Source organism: Jaculus jaculus, chromosome 10 (assembly GCF_020740685.1).
Source record: "Jaculus jaculus isolate mJacJac1 chromosome 10, mJacJac1.mat.Y.cur, whole genome shotgun sequence".
Lineage (NCBI taxonomy): Eukaryota > Metazoa > Chordata > Mammalia > Rodentia > Dipodidae > Jaculus > Jaculus jaculus.
Genome location: NC_059111.1, coordinates 73,520,638 through 73,539,205, shown reverse-complemented (window position 1 = coordinate 73,539,205; position 18,568 = coordinate 73,520,638).

Here is an 18,568-nt window from a genome sequence, read left to right as displayed (position 1 = left end):
TATACAGCACTGCCATCTGAAATGTTGTCAAGGGTAGGTATTTGTGCTTAGGTATGATTCTTTATATGCTTAATTTTTATACAAATCATTTAAATCAAGCTGTATGGACTTCTACTTCATTATTCTTCAATGTATATAAAACTGAGTTAGATGAAATATAGATAATTATTCCAATATAGTTCTTCTAGGTGTGTTTCATAGTTTCAATTTAATTTCCTGCTTATGTAACATATGAAATGCATGAGTTTTTCTAAGCATCTTTCTTTACTCATTATCAAGGAATTCATACTGAATTATTTTTAAAGGCAACCTTTATTATTCAATCAAATAATAAGGAGAATGTGTTCCTTCCAAGTAGTTTAATAATAATTCTTGCATCACAAACTCTGAATATTCATGTTATGGAAATGTGCCCTACTTCTATAGATTTCGTCACTGTCAGCTGGTGCCACAGTAGGATACAGGGACAGTTAGTCTTAATACATTCAAGATTTCAGCAATTACCAAAAAGTCTTCCCTTATTTATTATCAATAATTCAACTTTTAAGGAATACAACACAAGAAATTGATCAATAAATGTTCTCTAGCCTTTGTAATACAGGGATCTACCTGCATAAAACCATAATATTACTGACTGGAGTCTTACTTCAGTTATGTGTGCATGGCATAAACACAACTGGTCTATTCTGTACAAAAAACAAATCAGTCAAGACAAGTTTTTGTTTTTGATTTATTTATTTGCTTCTTGCTTTCACTTTCCTATTAGAACACACTTGTCAGTGGTCTGATAGTCATCATTCTTCCTCAAAGCACATCTCAATAATGCTTTGATGCCCATGCTGTTAGTTCTGTGGCCCTGGTGTCATCAATTAATCTCTCCAAGATTCACTTTCTTCATCTACAAAATGAGGGCATGAATTAGGTTAGAGTCAACAGATGTTTTTTGTGAAAGTACACATAAGTGATTTAGGTACTGTGGGACATATGTTTTCTATCACCCTTGCCTATTCCATTTAGATGAAAATGTATAAATGAATGAGCATGTCTATGTTTCAATATAATATTGTCATCAAAACAGAAAAGAGACAAGATATCTAGGTGTGTGTAGAATCCAATTCTTTATGGTAGATATGTAAGAAATAACTCAAAATCACCAGGTAAAATGAGCCTGTCAGGCCCCTCAATTACCAGTAATTAAAGTTGATAGAAATTCCTCATTGTGGAATAATTCCCCTAAAATATAAAAATAATTCCTAAGGAGCCAATAGATAACAGATTTCAAAGGTTACTCAGGTTTGGTGAGTTGGCATACAATTTATCAGAGACTCCAGAGTAAGTAAATGCCATCAGGTCCATGCCAAGTCTCCAAGCGGTTTTTGAATGAGGCAAGATTATGAACATCAGTTTACAAGAATGACAGGATTTCTCCTCAGGCACTTTTGAGGCCACTGAAGAAACTAATATGTACCAACTTACAAAAAAACGTATGTTAGGTCACATTGAAGCTTCGAGCTTAGAGAAAAAGAAGAAATATTTTGCTTCTCTCTGTAGAATACTGCCTTCATGGGGTAACTCATATAGAGAAAGAAAGAGCCAAAAGTAAAGGTCAGGTGTTAGTGCTTTGTGGAGGTCTATGGTGCCTTGAAGTTTCACCCTGTTTCACAACTGTGAATTGTGCACCTACAGACATTCATATGGAGGGCCATAGCTAGAGGATGTTCATCTCTGGAGACCTCACGGATACATGGATGCAAAAAGACAATTCCATTACATTCAAAGCATAATCAAATATATAAGCTTAGGTATTGAGACTTCCCATTGATGTGTGCACAGTAACAAAGGATTCTAAAATAAAAAGAAGAATGACAATTAATGTGATTTAGAGCAGGGTTTCTTAATCTCTGTACCATTGACACTTGAAACAGATATATCTTTCACTTTGTGGGCTCCTGTGCATTGTGGAATATGCCAGAATCCCTGCTCTCTATGCACTAGGTGAAACAAACTAAAAAGTTGTTCCCCTAATAAATCAATCCATTCCTGACAATCAAAAGTATCTCCAGACATAGCCAGATACCCTGAGGCAGAGGAAATAGGAAGATCAGTCACATATAACTGAGAATCTCTAAAATATAAAGCATCAAAATATTTAATTGATACTGAGTCATGATTGATGCCTCAAAGGGCAATTCATACTGCAAATCAAAACTTTTTCATCACAGTGACTTCCCAGGTCCTTCACAACTAATTCCAACACATAACTTAAACAAAGAGAAGAAAGGAAGACCTAGTTACAACTCTTTTCCAAAGGCAGTATGATAATTTCTAAATTTTTTCCGTGTGCAAATAAGATCTTTTTTAACTATGTATTCCCCTTAATTCATAAATTATTGTTCTTCATTGCTTGCCCCAACTACTAATGAAATGACCTACAGGGCTTTATCCTAACTCAGCCACCCAACACTGAGTCAGCCTACATGAACTTAAGCTCTTAACTATCTGATCACAAATTATTGTTCTAGAACCTATGTCTTTTCATTCCTACCTCATTCCAATTCCACTTAGCTTCCTTACATAGTTGTATTAAAGAATAGTTTTTTTCCAGATCTCACCACTACATGCTACATAATCTCCTATGGACCATATCTACCTGGTAAGATTTCATTGGGCCTATCCTGCTAAAATATTTTATCACCTACCCTTCTCATTATCCTTGCTCTATGTGATATCATTGCTTAATTCTAGTCCTAAAATCAGTCATTTGACTGTATGCTTAAAATAAGTAGCAATTGTAGAAGAGAGAAGAAATGCACAGTTGTGTGGCTACTTCAAAGGCATTCTTCCACAAAAGCTTTTAAGTGTAACGTGACAACCAGAACTTTGATTATGGAAAGAAATATCAACACAAGATATGCTGTTGTATTGTGTTACATGATATAAGACTTTCCAGAATTATGATTCATGCAAAAAAAAATCTACTGTTCTCCAATATTTTAGGTAACAAAACCAGAAAGATGTTAACTACTCATGTGTGATGTGACTCATGAATGTTTCATTTCTGCATGGACAATGAAGGAGAAGTGGAAGGAGACAACACTGAGTTGAAAATAAACATAAAATTACTTTTAAATCTTGTCCAAAATAATGTTTGACATATTTGATAGGCAATAATATTAACTCACGTTCAGTTAAAATTTAAGTGTGTATATCAATGAATTTCTCTTTCAATTGTCATACACTTGGAGATAGCTTATTTATGCATGAAAGTAATTAGGTGTTTTGCTTTTTTTTTTCTTTTTTTTAACTTAACCACAAGTGTTTGGTGAAGTTAGGGACAAAGTCTATTTTCTTAACTTGGGCTGCTCATTTAATGAGGACTAAAGAAATATAAGCACATCAAATCACACAGCAGCTTTAGCCATGATTTATGGAGGAACACCAAGAACTGACAGGGAACATGAGCCTGTATTCTAGATAGGGTCTAGAGAGACAGAGAAATCTAACCCAACCTCCATGGAGAACATGAGAAGCTGGTGCTGACATAACAATCCCATTGACAAAGAATCCTACTCTCAGTCTCCTAGAGAGGCTACTTCCATAGAGAAGCACTTCTCACTCTCCTAGAGAGGCTGCTTCCATAGAGAAGCACTTCTCACTCTCCTAGAGAGGCTGCTTCCATAGAGAAACACTTCTCACTCTCTTAGAGAGGCTGCTTCCATAGAGAAGCAAGGTGGAAAGTTCAGCATCGTTCCTAAATAGGGATAGTGTCATAGTTGTAGGAGGGTCCCTCTGAATAGAAGTGCATGACAGCCAACAGCTCAAAGAGGACAGATAGTAAGGAGAACAAAAAGTGTGAGGCTGACTAATTCTAGAATGATTATCAGGCAACAGTCAGACACTTAATTTTGGTCTTTAGTCCCCAATGGAAGTAGGACACATCAAGAATAAGATCACTGGACTGGAGAGATGGCTTAGCGGTTAAGCGCTTGCCTGTGAAGCCTAAGGACCCCGGTTTGAGGCTCGGTTCCCCAGGTCCCACGTTAGCCAGATGCACAAGGGGGCGCATGCGTCTGGAGTTCGTTTGCAGAGGCTGGAAGCCCTGGCGCGCCCATTCTCTCTCTCCCTCTATCTGTCTTTCTCCCTGTGTCTGTTGCTCTCAAATTAAAAAAAAAAAAAAAAAAAAAAAGAATAAGATCACAAGTTCAGTAAATCAATTCCAGAATCTGTCACAATATAAGAAATTGTTCTAATATCCCTAAATTCTTCTCATCTATCCATTCATTTTACTCATCCAAGTCTTTTGCAGCAAGTGAATACTCTCACCAACTTGCACTACTAGATACTATTTATGGTCTTGTGAAGTCAGTTGGAAGGGGGGATAATAAACAGGATCCTACCCTAAAGGAGTGCTTTTCTGGAATTGCTTCAAAATTTAAAAAGTATTGGATATTCAGGTCTAAAACCTTGGTTAGCATAAAGCTTATAGACAATGCTAGCACGATTGAGCTGCCTGTGACTCTCCAAATTCCATTCAAGCCCACAGGTAGCCAGACTGATAGCAAGGAAAGAAGATAGTTGGTGTGAATGGAATGAGAAATGTGGTTCTACTACCTTGTATGTAGTTACTAAGTGATAAACTGAGGCTGTGATGACAATGGTGATGTCTACTAGTACTGATGGTTACATAATTGCTTCAGACTCTATCCAACAGACAAAAGTAAGATAGATTAAATAGGAAGAAAATGATGTAAAAAATTTAAATTCAGCAAAAGTTATTAATTACGTACTGGTTTGGCTACTACAAAACACCAAAAAAAAAAAAAAAAAAAACCACTAAGGTAACAACTGTAAGAAATAACAAACATTGCTAGCAAAGGGAATCACTAAAAGACACTTTGAGCACAAATTTGGTAGAGATGAAAGTCAGACTTCTGAGGAGGACCTGACACTCAGTTGGTCCTGAGCTCAGAGAAGGAAGCAGCCCAGAGTCTGAGTCTGTAACATCTGTTGGGGGAAAGTGACCTTACCGATGCTGCCATTGCTGGTAAAAGTTAAACTTACCTCCACAGCAACTATTGGGGAAAAAAAAAAAAAAAAAAACTGCTGTTGAAGGAAGAAAAGAATTTCACTGGAGTGATGCTCATAGGCAAGGAAAGACAGCAAAAAAAAAAGAAAGAAAGAAAGAAAGAAAGAAAGAAAGAAAGAAAGAAAGAAAGAAAGAAAGAAAGGAAAAGAAAAAAATCAGAAAAAGGCAAAAGCTGCAGCAAAAGAAAAGAAAAGAAAAAAATCAGAAAAAGGCAAAAGCTGCAGCAAAAGAAAAGAAAAGAAAAGAAAAGAAAAGAAAAGAAAAGAAAAGAAAAGAAAAGAAAAGAAAAGAAAAGAAAAGAAAAGAAAAAAGGAATAGGTTCCATCGACCTGGCCCTGCTCACTGTCTCCCTTAGTTCCCCTGACTGACAGAGTTCATTCAGCCAGCTGATTAATCAAAGGGCTGGTTTGCAGATGCCCAGCCTCAAGATCTAAACCAAAATGCCATAGATTTGATTGCAGCTGAAAAATGGTAGTGCAATAATCAACACAGTAACTTGTGGCAAACTCTGCCTTTCCGAGACACTGCTTATAAATGAAGACAAGACCTACTACAAGAAATTTGATGGCCTGAGTTCAATTCTCCAGAACCCACAACTGCACAAAGTGGTGGATGTATCTGGAACTTGCAATGTCAGGAAACCCTGGCACCCATTCTCTTTATCTCTCTCTCTCTCTCTCTCTCCCCTCTCTTTCTGTGTGTCTGTCTCTTTCTCTCTTTTTCCTCTCTCTCAAATAAATAAATAAAAATATTTTAAAAGAAATGTTTTGAAAATTAGTCAAAAAGTGCATATAAATACTTGAAAAGTAAAATGCATTATTCTACAATTAATGACTACCTCTGCTGATTCATTCTTCCAAGTAGATCCACCACCACTCTTAGTGTCTTTTAAGAAAATACATTGTAGATCTCCACATGATCCTTTCCCTATTGTCAGAACATATCTTATTTATAAAGCTTCACTTGTGTTTGGACTCATATTAGAACCTAAATGTGCATTTGCATATGCACCTGACATCCTAAATATAGAAAAAAAAAAAAAACACTCTTCCAGATCCCTCTTTGCCCTTGCAGCCACCACCTCAGTAGGCCTGTTCTCCTGGTTAGTGGAGACACATTCAAACTCCTTCTTTGTTCTCAAGAGCAGTTCTGGCAAAATTTCAAAACTTAATTTGATGTCTTCTAACTATAAAGAATCATAGTGTGTGATACTTTGTAGTCTGGGTGACAGTATGCCCAAAGTGAACACAGAAATGCAGCACCAGTTTCCTCATGCTCTCATCCCCGTGGCTGTTTTCCTTCAGCATCACTTAAGAGAGCAGAAACCAACTCCTTGGAGGAATGGCTGAAAGCAGAGTAGCATCAAGTGCTGTGTGGGGCATCTGAGAGACAAGAGCTATCCTGACCATGAATGTCCACAAAGACCAACACCAGTTAAAAAAGTAAAATGTAACTCTGCCACCATCTCCCTTAAATTGTGGTTTACCATTATTCCAGCCCTTCCTGATTCATGTCTCACTAGTTCTACAAGAGCTATTTGAACTTTCTGTCATTTAATTTCTGACAAAGTGATATTCCCAATACCCCCTTACAGGTTTGATGTAGGAATTAGATAAATAAACACATGTTCATGGGGAAGTGATAGTGAGGAATTGCTGCGTAGTGGGTATAAAGTATCACTTATTCAAGTTAAAAATTCTGTACCCCTTTATATATGTGAGTACACTCATGTGTATTAAAGTGAATACTTCAAAATGGTTGATAGCAAATTTTATGTTCTATTTTTTCTGTCCCAACCAAAACCATTTATATTGCACTAGTGAAAGTCACCAGCATACTTGCATTTACATAAGCACACATGTGAACACGTGTGTCACTTATCACAGTGCCTGGCACATCATAAGCATTCAAATATCTACAAGATTCTGTCACTTTTATATATGAGATTCCCAACAGCTTCAGCTTCACCTACATGAATTTCTAGTTTCTCTTCCTCTGAACACTGTGGGGCCTTAATCACATTCTATCCACTTGCCCTTAACAGCTCCATGTGAGCATGCTTTATCTTGCCAAATAGATTTTCAACTCCTGTAGAGAAGGGACCAAATATTATATTTCTTTTATGTTCCCCTTTGTGTTCAGTGCAATCTTTTCATTAACTGTTGGCTGGGATTCTACTCCAAATGAGATGGGTCCTCAGAGAAGTAAGGCATTCCAATTTCCACTGCTGGCTCCTGGGCATTGCCCATCATCAACCAACATGTGCATATTAATCTGCTCCTTCAGGCAAACATTTCTATTTGGAAGAGGAGCAATGATGACAAAGATAAAAAGAATGTAAAAAGGTAAAAAAAAAAAAAGACAGAATTATTCTTAGGATGCATACCATGATAATACAAAGAAGACATAAAGAAGCTTGTAAAACTATAAGGAACACTGCTGACATATCTTCTAAGTGTTACAGATAAGACAAGCATTCATGAATCCATAGGTATGGTAAAGAAAATTCAACCAGAGATTAGCTTCAGAAAAACATAAGCACTAAAGAATATTTTCTTTTGGTGAACATGTTTCTTTAGGAAGAAAACTTGCCAGCTAACTTTAGCTTTAAGATAAGGTAATTATTCATTTTTAAAGAATAACGTTTCAGGCACTGAAATTAATTCTATATTCTAGATCATAGAGATAAAATGAATTATCAGTATTTACACATAAAATTTTAAAATAAACAGAACTTAAGTTATATACCAGTAGATACAATACTAGCAGATATCTAATGCTGTCTGATTCTACAGCATAGATTCTCACCATTGTACAAGTCATTGATTCTTCAAACATTTATCAAGTATTTATCAGAAGCAAATGTAGTTAGTACTGAAGATATGAAACTAACTAAAACATAAACTTCTCTTTTTGGGACTCTTATTCTGGTGAGGGGGAAGTTCTGTAGAAATTCGATTCCAGTAAATTTCAGTGAGCCAAAGAGTAAAGATCTGCCACAGAAAGTATGGCACACACAGCAAGACTTGATTCATTGTGGGAAATTATGGAGTGCTTATATGAGGGAAGTAAATTCACTACAAAGTCTTAATAAATAAAGTGAACATAATCTTTCATGTGTATACTTGCTAGGCAAATACTATTATTGGTCCTACTTTACAGATGAGAACACCAAGGCCCAAGCTTACACAACTTTTAAGTAACTAGTGGAGCCCCAGATATGAACACATTTTTCTCTTAGTCTTGCAGTATGCTGCCTATGTATGCAAGTTCATTAGAAAAGAATGGACTGGTGGCTGGAGAGATGGTTTAGCCATTAAGGCACTTGCCTCCAAAGTCTAACAACTCAAGTTTGATTCCCCAGTACCCATGTAAAGCCAGATGCACATAGTAGCACATGCATCTGGAGTTCAGTTGCATTCACTAAAGGCCCTGGCATGCACATTTTTACCACCCCCTTCTCTCTCCTTGCAAATAAATAAATTAAAATATTTTGAAAAAGAATGGACTGGATAAGAAATTTTTTGTAACATGAAAATTCAGTGCATTGCACAAAACAAAAAAAAAAAAACTATACTATATAAGTCCCGCATATCTGGAAGAGGAGAAAAATAGAGAAAAAAATTAGACAATTAAGGACCAAATCAGCAAAGCTCTCAAACATGCTAAGGACCTTAAAATGAACTCCATAAATTGTGGAAGAGCATCTTTGATTTTACATTAACAAATAATAATGCCATCTAACCGGCAATAAAGGGGACTCCATTGGTGGCAGGTTGAATAGTGCAGTAGAAAGTTTATGCAAACATGGTAGAGAGTAGTAAGGAGAGCCGGGAAAGAAGACACATCTATGAAAAATATGTAGAAATTGGTGATTCATTAGATATGCCTATCTCTGCTTATCAAACCTCTCAAATAATCAGGAAGAGAAGCTATAACTATGATAAATATGGATATTTGTCCTTTGAGAAGTGACCAGGCATGGTGCCAAGCAATGAATAAAACAGTTCCTGCCATGAAAGACTCTACAGCCTAGAGTGACATGGGAGAGTACAAGAGGTTTTAGAATAGGAAAGATGCAGGTGCATCAACACTGGGAGATCAGCAAAGAGTTTAAGAAGACACTTCAAGTTACATGTAAAGAAATAAGCAGGCATTTTCCCCAGTGGATGCTGCATTACCTGGGCTGAATATTTCTCCAGTGTAGGAGGAATACAGTGCAAGCATTTCAGCTGAACAAATAGTTTTGATGAGTTATCAAAGGACATGAGAGGATTGACAATGTGTCAGAAATTTCTTAGATGCTAGTTCTTCTATTTAAAGAGCCCCTGCAAATCAAACAAACAAACAAAATAAAGGCCTCAGAAGCATGAAGTGGGAGACAAGCTAGTGACCTGCAACAGAGCTACAAGACGTGCTGTGTTTTGACAGCACCGTGTCCACACAACGTAGGCCATCCTCAGGCATGTATGGTGCTCAGTATGTCAAGAGACATGAGCAAGCATATTAGCTCTACCTAAAATTCCAGAGCATTTCTTCTCATAGAGGGTGTCATTTTAAGATTAACAGGGATTTCTGCATTAGGCAACTCCTATTGCTTTGGTAAAGGACTTTAAATTACCTTGTAATAACTTATGTTTAGAAACCTCACTGCTTCAGTTACAAATACTGATCTTTGTGACTAAAAGTGCCCTTACACTTTTATAAATGTGCTTACCTAGATTATTTTTTTCTAAATGCAATGTCAAAAGGACAATTTTTTTTATAATTATAAACAGTTTTGGTCTTTAAAATGTGCCATTTTTTAGCTTCTTTGATGTATACTATCTTGACGACCGGTATCTAAATCTCAGGTATCTTCCTAAATGAGGCCATTTCACTTCTAAAGTCAAATGTCTACAGCTTTCTCCCACAATCAAATAAGAAAAAGGGAAAATTACACAAAGAAATTGATCAAAGATTTACTAGGTGGATGGGTTGTTAAATGTATCATCACTAACATCAAAACAATGTATAAAACTAGCTCCCATATTTTAAATAATCTCAATATTCTTTATAGGAAGACTTTAAAGTATTTTTAAGAAAAGTAAAATAATTTATTTTTTAGTGGGAACTTGCTTAATAAATTCATTTTAATTAGATGTGCATATTAATCATGAAATTGTGCAGAATAATTATTGTGACATTTCTCCATTTATCTTAATGAAACATTGAAAAATAGTTAGAACATTAATAGATTGGAGAACATATGAATGCCAGTATTATTTTGGAACAATTTAGTAAAAATTGAGTGTACGAGTATGGTGGTTTGAAAGTAAAATTTCTCCCATACACTCATATGTTTACATACTTAACCCCCAGATGGTGGTGCTACTCAGTAAGATTATAGACCCTTTAAGAGATGAAGTGTTGCTGAAGGAAATGTGTCACTAGCAACAGGCTTTGAGGTGTTACAGAGCAGTCCCGCGTGTTCTTACTGCTTTCTCCAGGATGATATGAAGCTGTAATACAGACTTCCTGCTCAGGACTACTATGTTTTCCTACCATAATGAAATTTCTCTCAAAACTGTAAGCCAAAATAAACCCTTTCCTCTGTAAGCTGCCTTTGGTCAGGTATTTTGTCCCAGTACTGAGAAAGAAACTGACACTAACAGAGTAAAATATTGTTTTAGACTCTGTAAAATCAATGACTTAATTCTTATTCTATAGATTTGGGAACTCAAAACTGCTACTATCAAATATTCCCAGTCCTATTTCCACATCCACAAGTATCAATATCCCTGATAACTTCCAAAACTGAATACACAGTATTACATAAATTTCACATATTCAATATCTTCAATAAAACAGAATTTTGATATCAGAAAGCTGAGCCCTGTCCTTTCAGACACAGTAAATTTGATCTCTATCCATTCTACTGTATTTTTTTAGTTTTCCAGAGGAAAAGAAAGTTTCCAAATTTTCTACTGGGAGAGTTGACTGAAATTTTTTGAATGCTTTATAAAGTGTACAGTGACTGGATTTCTCATTATGTGCTGGGTAGGAAGAAGCAAAAGAATGAAGCAAAACAAATTAATGAAATGAAAGATGGATAGTCCAATAGCAATGTGAGGTTATAATGAATATTCCATGAATCTTTACACAAGCATTTAGCATGTGGTCAATATAGACACTTCAACTAATGCAAACGCAAAAGGAGAAAGTTGCTACCACCTATGCAACTTCAACCTTGGAAAAATACAAATTAACAAAGGAAATTTGGAGGAACATTAATGGACAATGTGAATATCACAAAGGCAAAAAAAAAATATGGTGATATCCTAAACCTAGGAAAAAAATGATTTCTTGCTATGAATTCTATCAGATACTATTTTAGTGATGGTGTTATTTCTACTGTTTGAAAAAATCTGTTCAATTTCCTAGTGATTTCTCAAAGCATGTAAACAAAATCAGATATTCACCTTACCATGTAATATTCCCCTAAATAGGAAATATATTGTTTTCAAGTGTTTTTGTTTTATTTTGTTTTTGCTATAAGGTCTCAATCTAGCCAAGACTGACCTGGAATTCATTATGTAGACTCAGGCTGTCCTTGAACTCACAGCAATCCTCCACGTCTGCTTCCCAAGTGCTAGGATTAAAGGCATATGCTACCACAACTGGCCTATTTCCATTGTTTGAATGTGAACCAGCCAACCCTAGAAGTATTTGCATAAATGACAGACTTAAGAAAGAAATGGAAGTCAAATGAAGACACTCAAACAATATAGTAGAAAGGAACTCTCCTTTCTATTTCAAGCTAATTACTACTGCTGATAAGAATGACAACACTACCCATATCCATTTTATGCTAAATGTATCTCCAACTGATTTTTAATAAAATGATACATTGTTCCTAATTAACTATAATCCCTTCTCTTTTCTCCACTACTCTCGCCCCTTCTCTGTCTCTACAGTTGGTCTTTTCTTTTGTCCATCAGTTAAAATCAGGTGCCAATGGGTTAATGTGTACTTCAATCCATATTCTGCACTTAAAACCAATCTACTTCCATAAGAGATAAGCCTGTCACCTCTGCATAACACCCACTCTTTGGGAGGGATCTTTGTACTTCTTGTCTATATAGATCCTCATGTCAAAAGCATATGCAGTGAGAGTCACCTTTGCATGCTATCACCCTATATCCAAAGAATTAGAATGATCTAACATTCAACTATCATTCTAGAAAAAGTTATCTGACATCTATTCACTTTCTATCAATTTAACCATCTCCACCTTCTTCAAAGTTCCTATCATTTCTTCTTTGGTGCTTCACTGGTAGGGGTGATTCCTCTGGTGGCCCTTCTAATTTCTTTCCAGAAGCAAATCTGGTCAAGGTACTCTCTTTCTGAAGACATGTCTACCGTTCTCCTTTTTTTTGGGGGGGTGGGGGTTATGTGTGAGGTAGGGTATCACTCTAGCACAGGCTGACCTAAAATTCATTATGTAGTTTCAGGGTGGCCTTGAACTCATAGTGATCCTCCTACTTCTGCCTCCCAAGTTCTGGGATTAAAGGCATGTCTACCACACCTGGCCTGGTTCTCTATTTTATTAGGATAAAGTCTTAAAAGCTTACCAATTAGTATTATTTTTATCAAATTTCTTTCTGAACTCTCATCCCCCTTCTCCTTACTGATACTGTCAACTATAGACAAGCTCCCTCTTTAAGGCCTTTGTATTCATTGCCTTCTTATAAGAAAACCCTCCCTGTTGTATTCCTACCTTTAACTTGGCTAATTCTTACTCATCTTCCAAATTCATCTCAGGTCTTAACTTCTGCAGATGACACAGATATCCTACCTACTTAATTTTAGCTTACACAGTGATCCATCACCATCAATATGTGGCTCACTTTTCACTATCCCACAGTTCAGTAATTGCTTGTGAGGAAAAAAAAATGAGAATATTGAAATCATTCTGTTGCTTGCCTGGTTTGGCTGTAGCACTTCTGAATGAAGCTTTGTTTCCCACATTTGAGCCTCTGGACATGCACATAGCCAGTCTATTTTAACTGTGTATGGAGAGTTGTTTTAGGAATTCATTATGCTAAAGCTTAATGCAAGCCAGGCATGGTGGTACAGGCCTTTAAGTCCAGCACTCAGGAGGCTGAGGTAGGAAGATCACCATGAATTTGAGCACAGTCTGAGGCTACAGAGGTAGTTCCAGGTCATCATCAGCTACAGTGAGACCCTACGTTAAAGTAGGTAAGTTTAAAACATCTGGTTTATGTGGGCCCTGGAGAATAGGACCTGGGCCCTTGGGTTTCATAGGCAAGTGCTTTGTTTTGTTTTGTGGTTGTTTGGTTGGGGTTTGGTAGCAGCATTCTGCGGAATAGAAATTATATTAGTCCCTCCACCTGCCTGAGGTCTTAATGTTTCTTAGCTGATTCAAACCTAACCTTTTGTAGATTATACAAAAAAAAAAAAAAACCCTCCCAACTAAATTAAGACAAAATCAAAAATGATATAGGAAAGTATAACTACTGTCAGTAGGAGTTGAAACACAGGGAACCAGCAAGTTTCTCTACAAAGTTGAACAATATGTAAAATTTTCTGTGAAATCAGATAAACTATCAATTTCACAATGGAGCCCTATAACTGAATAACAAAGGTCCATCCTTGCTGGGGAAAGAGACATATCCAAATTGTGCAAAGGTGCGCTTCTTTCCTGCCTCTAGTGCTGAATTGGAGCTTAGTTCTCAAAGCAGACAAATGACCTCAGAGCTGACTGTTTAAAATAATCTTAAAACATACTTCAAGTGATGCAGTAGTCATCAAACCTTGTGTCCTTAGCTTCCCTAAGTGTACTCCGCCACTATCTTCTAAACATGTAGTCACCATGATCTTTTATTCCTACTGGTAATTGAGTATTTCCTTTACAAAATAATAAACATTTTATAAAGTGCAACATTGGGTTCATATTTAACTTTTGACTTTCTCTTCGTTCTGATTTTGTTTCCCTGAGTAGCTTTGCACCTAGATTGATGTGATAATTGGTGTCACATACTTCCAGATATTTACATCATACATATTTTGGTGCTCACATGTTCAAAAGTCAAGCATAATATGAACTTCAATGTTTAAAAGATTTAATCATTCAGAAATTAAATCAAAGAACCTCACTTCCTAAAGAAACACACTTTAAAACTTAGACTAAGAAAAGATGTGAAAATCATCTTTGGTATAAGACTTAACCATGCAGAAATCTATGGTACAATGACTTAATATTCATATGTCTGTTAAAAATCATTTTGATTCATGGCAAAAACATTTCATAGGCAAACTATAAGAAATACATTTTTAGGACATACTGCATTCAAAAACTTGATTCAGCTTCTATCTTGCTCATCAGATTGTCAACCTTTACTAGTCTAATAAAATACAAAATATCTATTTTTATCTATTTATTTTAGCCAAGATGGCTTATTAAATTATTATATTACATAGGCTTATGATAAAATATGAACAATATTAACAATATATCATATATTTGCATTCATAAAAAAATTTTTTCTTCAAAATAGAAAAAAATATGTCTGCTTTTTCTTCTGGTTTGAAATAAAGATAGGACTAAGGGATAGCTCAATGGTAGGGTATTTGCCTAGCATGTACAAAGTCCTGAGTTCCATCCACAGCACTGGAGTAAACAGAAAACATCCACCACCTTGTGCATCTGGCTTATGTGGGTACTGGGGAATTGAACCTGGATCCTTATGCTTCACAGACAAGTGCCTTAACTGCCAACTATCTCTACAGCCCATTTTGTTTCTTGTTGTATTTGTTTATATGTTTCGTTTTGTGACACAAGTATTGCTAATGTATCCAGGCTAACTTCAAATCTAACACACCTTCCTCCAGCATCAGTCTCCCCAGTACTAGAATCACAAGTACCATCACTCTCTTGAATCTCCACAGTATTTTCCACTATCTGTAAAATAAAACAGATTCTCCAACCAAGTGTGAGAGCAGCTTGGATTAAAGGGGATATGAATAGCTATTGGGGGAGTTTTTAATGTATATTCCCACTTTTGGTAGTTTGAATGGATGGTCTCCAACACATCTAGGATTTTATTAAAGTTTGTAATTTAGATCTGTGGCCACCTGGCTGAAGGACTTTAGCCCTAAGGTGTGGAGGTGGATTTGGAATTCCAGTCTAAAGGTATGCAAAATGCCTGAGCTTTGCCTGGAATTCCTAAGTTTGCTGTGTGACATGCCTTTTGGGTTTTGGCTTGTGGCTTTTCTCTCTGCTCAGTCCTGTAAGAGAAGACCAACTTCTGCTGCCATTATGAAACTTCCCCTGGATCCGTAAGCTTCAAATAAATACCTTTGTTCCATAAGTGTGCCCGGTTTGAATATTCACCTCAACACCCTGAAGCTGTCTGCTACATCACTCTTCTTATCCAAGGAGCAATGGGGACTTCTCTCTGGAGCCTATGAGTTTTCTGTCCATAGGATTCTGACTTGGTTTCTTGTATCAGATATGCATTCTCTCCCACTGAGTGGGCCTCATATCTAATCAGAGAATAGTTGCTTACCCACAGAGGTTGTGTGCCACTATTGTACAGGTATGTGCTGCTTCCTCCACAGGTTGGTTCCATAGTCTTTAGGCTCTCCTGCCTATTCAAGCTGTGGGTGACCATTATCCCCCATAATTACCATAGCACTTCCTAGCTTTACTTCCTGTGAAGGCTAATCAGAAAGGAACTGGCTTCCTTCTGAGATCCAATGTGGTCTCTTGATGTCCTGTGACTGCATCCTGAGGTGTCTTTAGCAACTGAGTTTTAACTTTCAACTCTGGCAAGTAACCAATTCTTTGACAATGGGCTACATTGTTTTGGGGACCTTAACAGTCTCCCTTACCAAGTACTCACTGTGGGGGGTGACCCAGTTCTGGTCCTGACATTGACCACCCTGATTCTGTGGTTTTCAGATTTAGTTTTCTCTGCCTTTTATGGTTCACTTCTGTCCAGATAGTCCCTTTCTCCCTTGGAGTTATACCTTGTGGAATTCTATCCAAGAGGAAATGCTGTAGGGACTACATCACATGTGTTGATTCAAACTGGGCTTTTGTTCACTACAATGTTATAGTCTTTCTTTTTAATTTTTGTTAAAAGCTACTTATTCAATGAGTATTTGTCTAATGCCACTATGTGGTTATGGCATGAGTAGGGACTACATGATAAAGTAGCATGCCTTTAAGAAGTAAGACCCTGGGTCCAAGCCCACTTTGTTTACCTCTAGCTGTGAAACAAGAACTAATCGTTAGAGCTACTTGATTTTCATAATAGGATAAGTATCTTGCTACTTGGTGATCTCAGTTCCAAAGCATATGGATGGGCTCTTATCCAGCAGTTTAGAATGCAGACACTCCAGGTTGTCAGGCTCCTTCCAAGAACCTACCAAGAGAGAAATGCTTACTGAAGATAGGCCCAAGGCATTCTAAATTCAATCCTTGGCTAACACTGTCACAAGAAACATGTGCATTGGGAGACTGCAACATGACAGCTCTCTAATTGCCTTTATTGAGGTGCAATTAATATTTTTTCCTTATTCATTTGTTGTTAGGAACAGCCATACAATGTCTATGACTGCATTGCTACATTTTGTCTTTCTTCCTTTCTTTTTTTTTTTTTTTTTTTTTTTTTAGATAAGCTCTTGCTATTTTGCCCAGGCTGATCTCAGTTTTCCTAGTGCTAGGATAATAGGCATGTACCACAATACCCAGACAAACATTGCAAATTTTCACAGATGATTTTGCCCATCTTGTTACTTAGAGGGTCTCTGAGTGACAAGGAATTAGATGCTGCTACATTTCTAATAATGGAAAGCATTGGAATGGCTTCATACATATATAAAATAAAGTAAATCATTAAGGAGAAAAACATAAGAATGAAGGAAGTCAGAAAAAAATGTCATTTTACATGTATACCAATAGTATGAAGTAATCATGTTTTCTTCTTCAGTGGCAATGGTTAAGGTGTTCCTCAGAACAAGATGGTCAATTCTAATTGGGTCTTACCAATCATTTATAGGTACTTAAATTCAAGAACATCATTCAGTTGCCACTGGATCTCCATGCCTAAATGGTCTCCTAGTAAAGTGATTTTTCTCCAGTGACAAAAGTTTAAAGATAGAACCTAAGGAATGACTTTAAAAATTTTGAAATCCATATTTTTAAAATAAACTCCCCATGCAACTATGAGTTGTAGAACACACTTTAAGGACAGTCTTCCAGGACCAATGTGGATAACTTAAATCAACTCTGTCATTCTTCCTATAGCCTCTACTGTCTCTATAGAATTCTTTTAACACCTGGTGACCAAAAGGTAGATAGGGCATTCTTTTAAGGGTTTTGGTGAGTAAATGAAAGGACTGCATCTCTGTTCTTGCACAGTACACCAATTCTCTTGAGCATATTCAACAATGTTGACAGGCATCATCACAAAGGCATAATTCTCTGTGTCAGATTGAGGGCAACTTCTTATTTTAACTCTCCTGAGACGTGAGAAGTTAGATTGTATAAAGATGAATCCAAACCACAAACAAATAAAACTGTTAATAGTGTTGTTTGAGACTTTTTTCTCACTTGAACCAGTTACAATCATTTTCTTACACTTCACTATCCCACCTTTAAAATAAAAAGTTTTCCTTGAAATGGAAGATCTGATAGCATCCTTAAGTAAAGCTATTTTTCCAGAAAGTAAGATTTTATTTCATAATTGTTAGACTTCTGAGCATTTTAAATTCAAATAGCACTACTTTAAGACACCTACAATCAAGTAGTTAGTTATGACAATCCTCTTGGGGAATAGATTTACCAACACATCAAGAAGCAAGAATAAACTTTGTTACTCTACAGCTCAGCATTTTGTTAGATAAATCGTTCCATAACACAGAAATTTATGTTTATACAATAAAATTCTCTAAGTGGACCATCTATATAGCTTAGCCAAAGAAATAAATTTGAGGCTAAAAGTGACCAATCACTTACAATATGTCAACTGAAATTTTGCAATAAATGTACACATAAAAGATTCTGGTACTCATTCAAGTTTCCAGTGACTAACCCAACATGTCTGAATTGGTGCTACATGAAGCACAGGGTCAACTGAATAAGATGAGATGCACAAAGTGAACATACAGTGTCTCAAAAATGAGTGAGAAATTTTACAGGTCTTTAGATTTAAGAAAAAACAAGATAAGGGGGCTGGGGAGATGGCTTAGCACTTAAGATGCTTGCCTATAAAGGCAAAAGACCTTGGTTTGATTCCCCAGGACCTACCTGTATAAGGTGGCTCATGCATCTGGAGTTCATTTGCAGTGGCTAGAAGCCCTAGCACACCCTTCTCTCTCTCTCTCTCTCTCTCTCTCTCTCTCTCTCTCTCTCTCTTTCTCTTTCTCTTTCTCTTGCTCACTCTGTATCTTTCCCTCTCTCAAATAAATTTT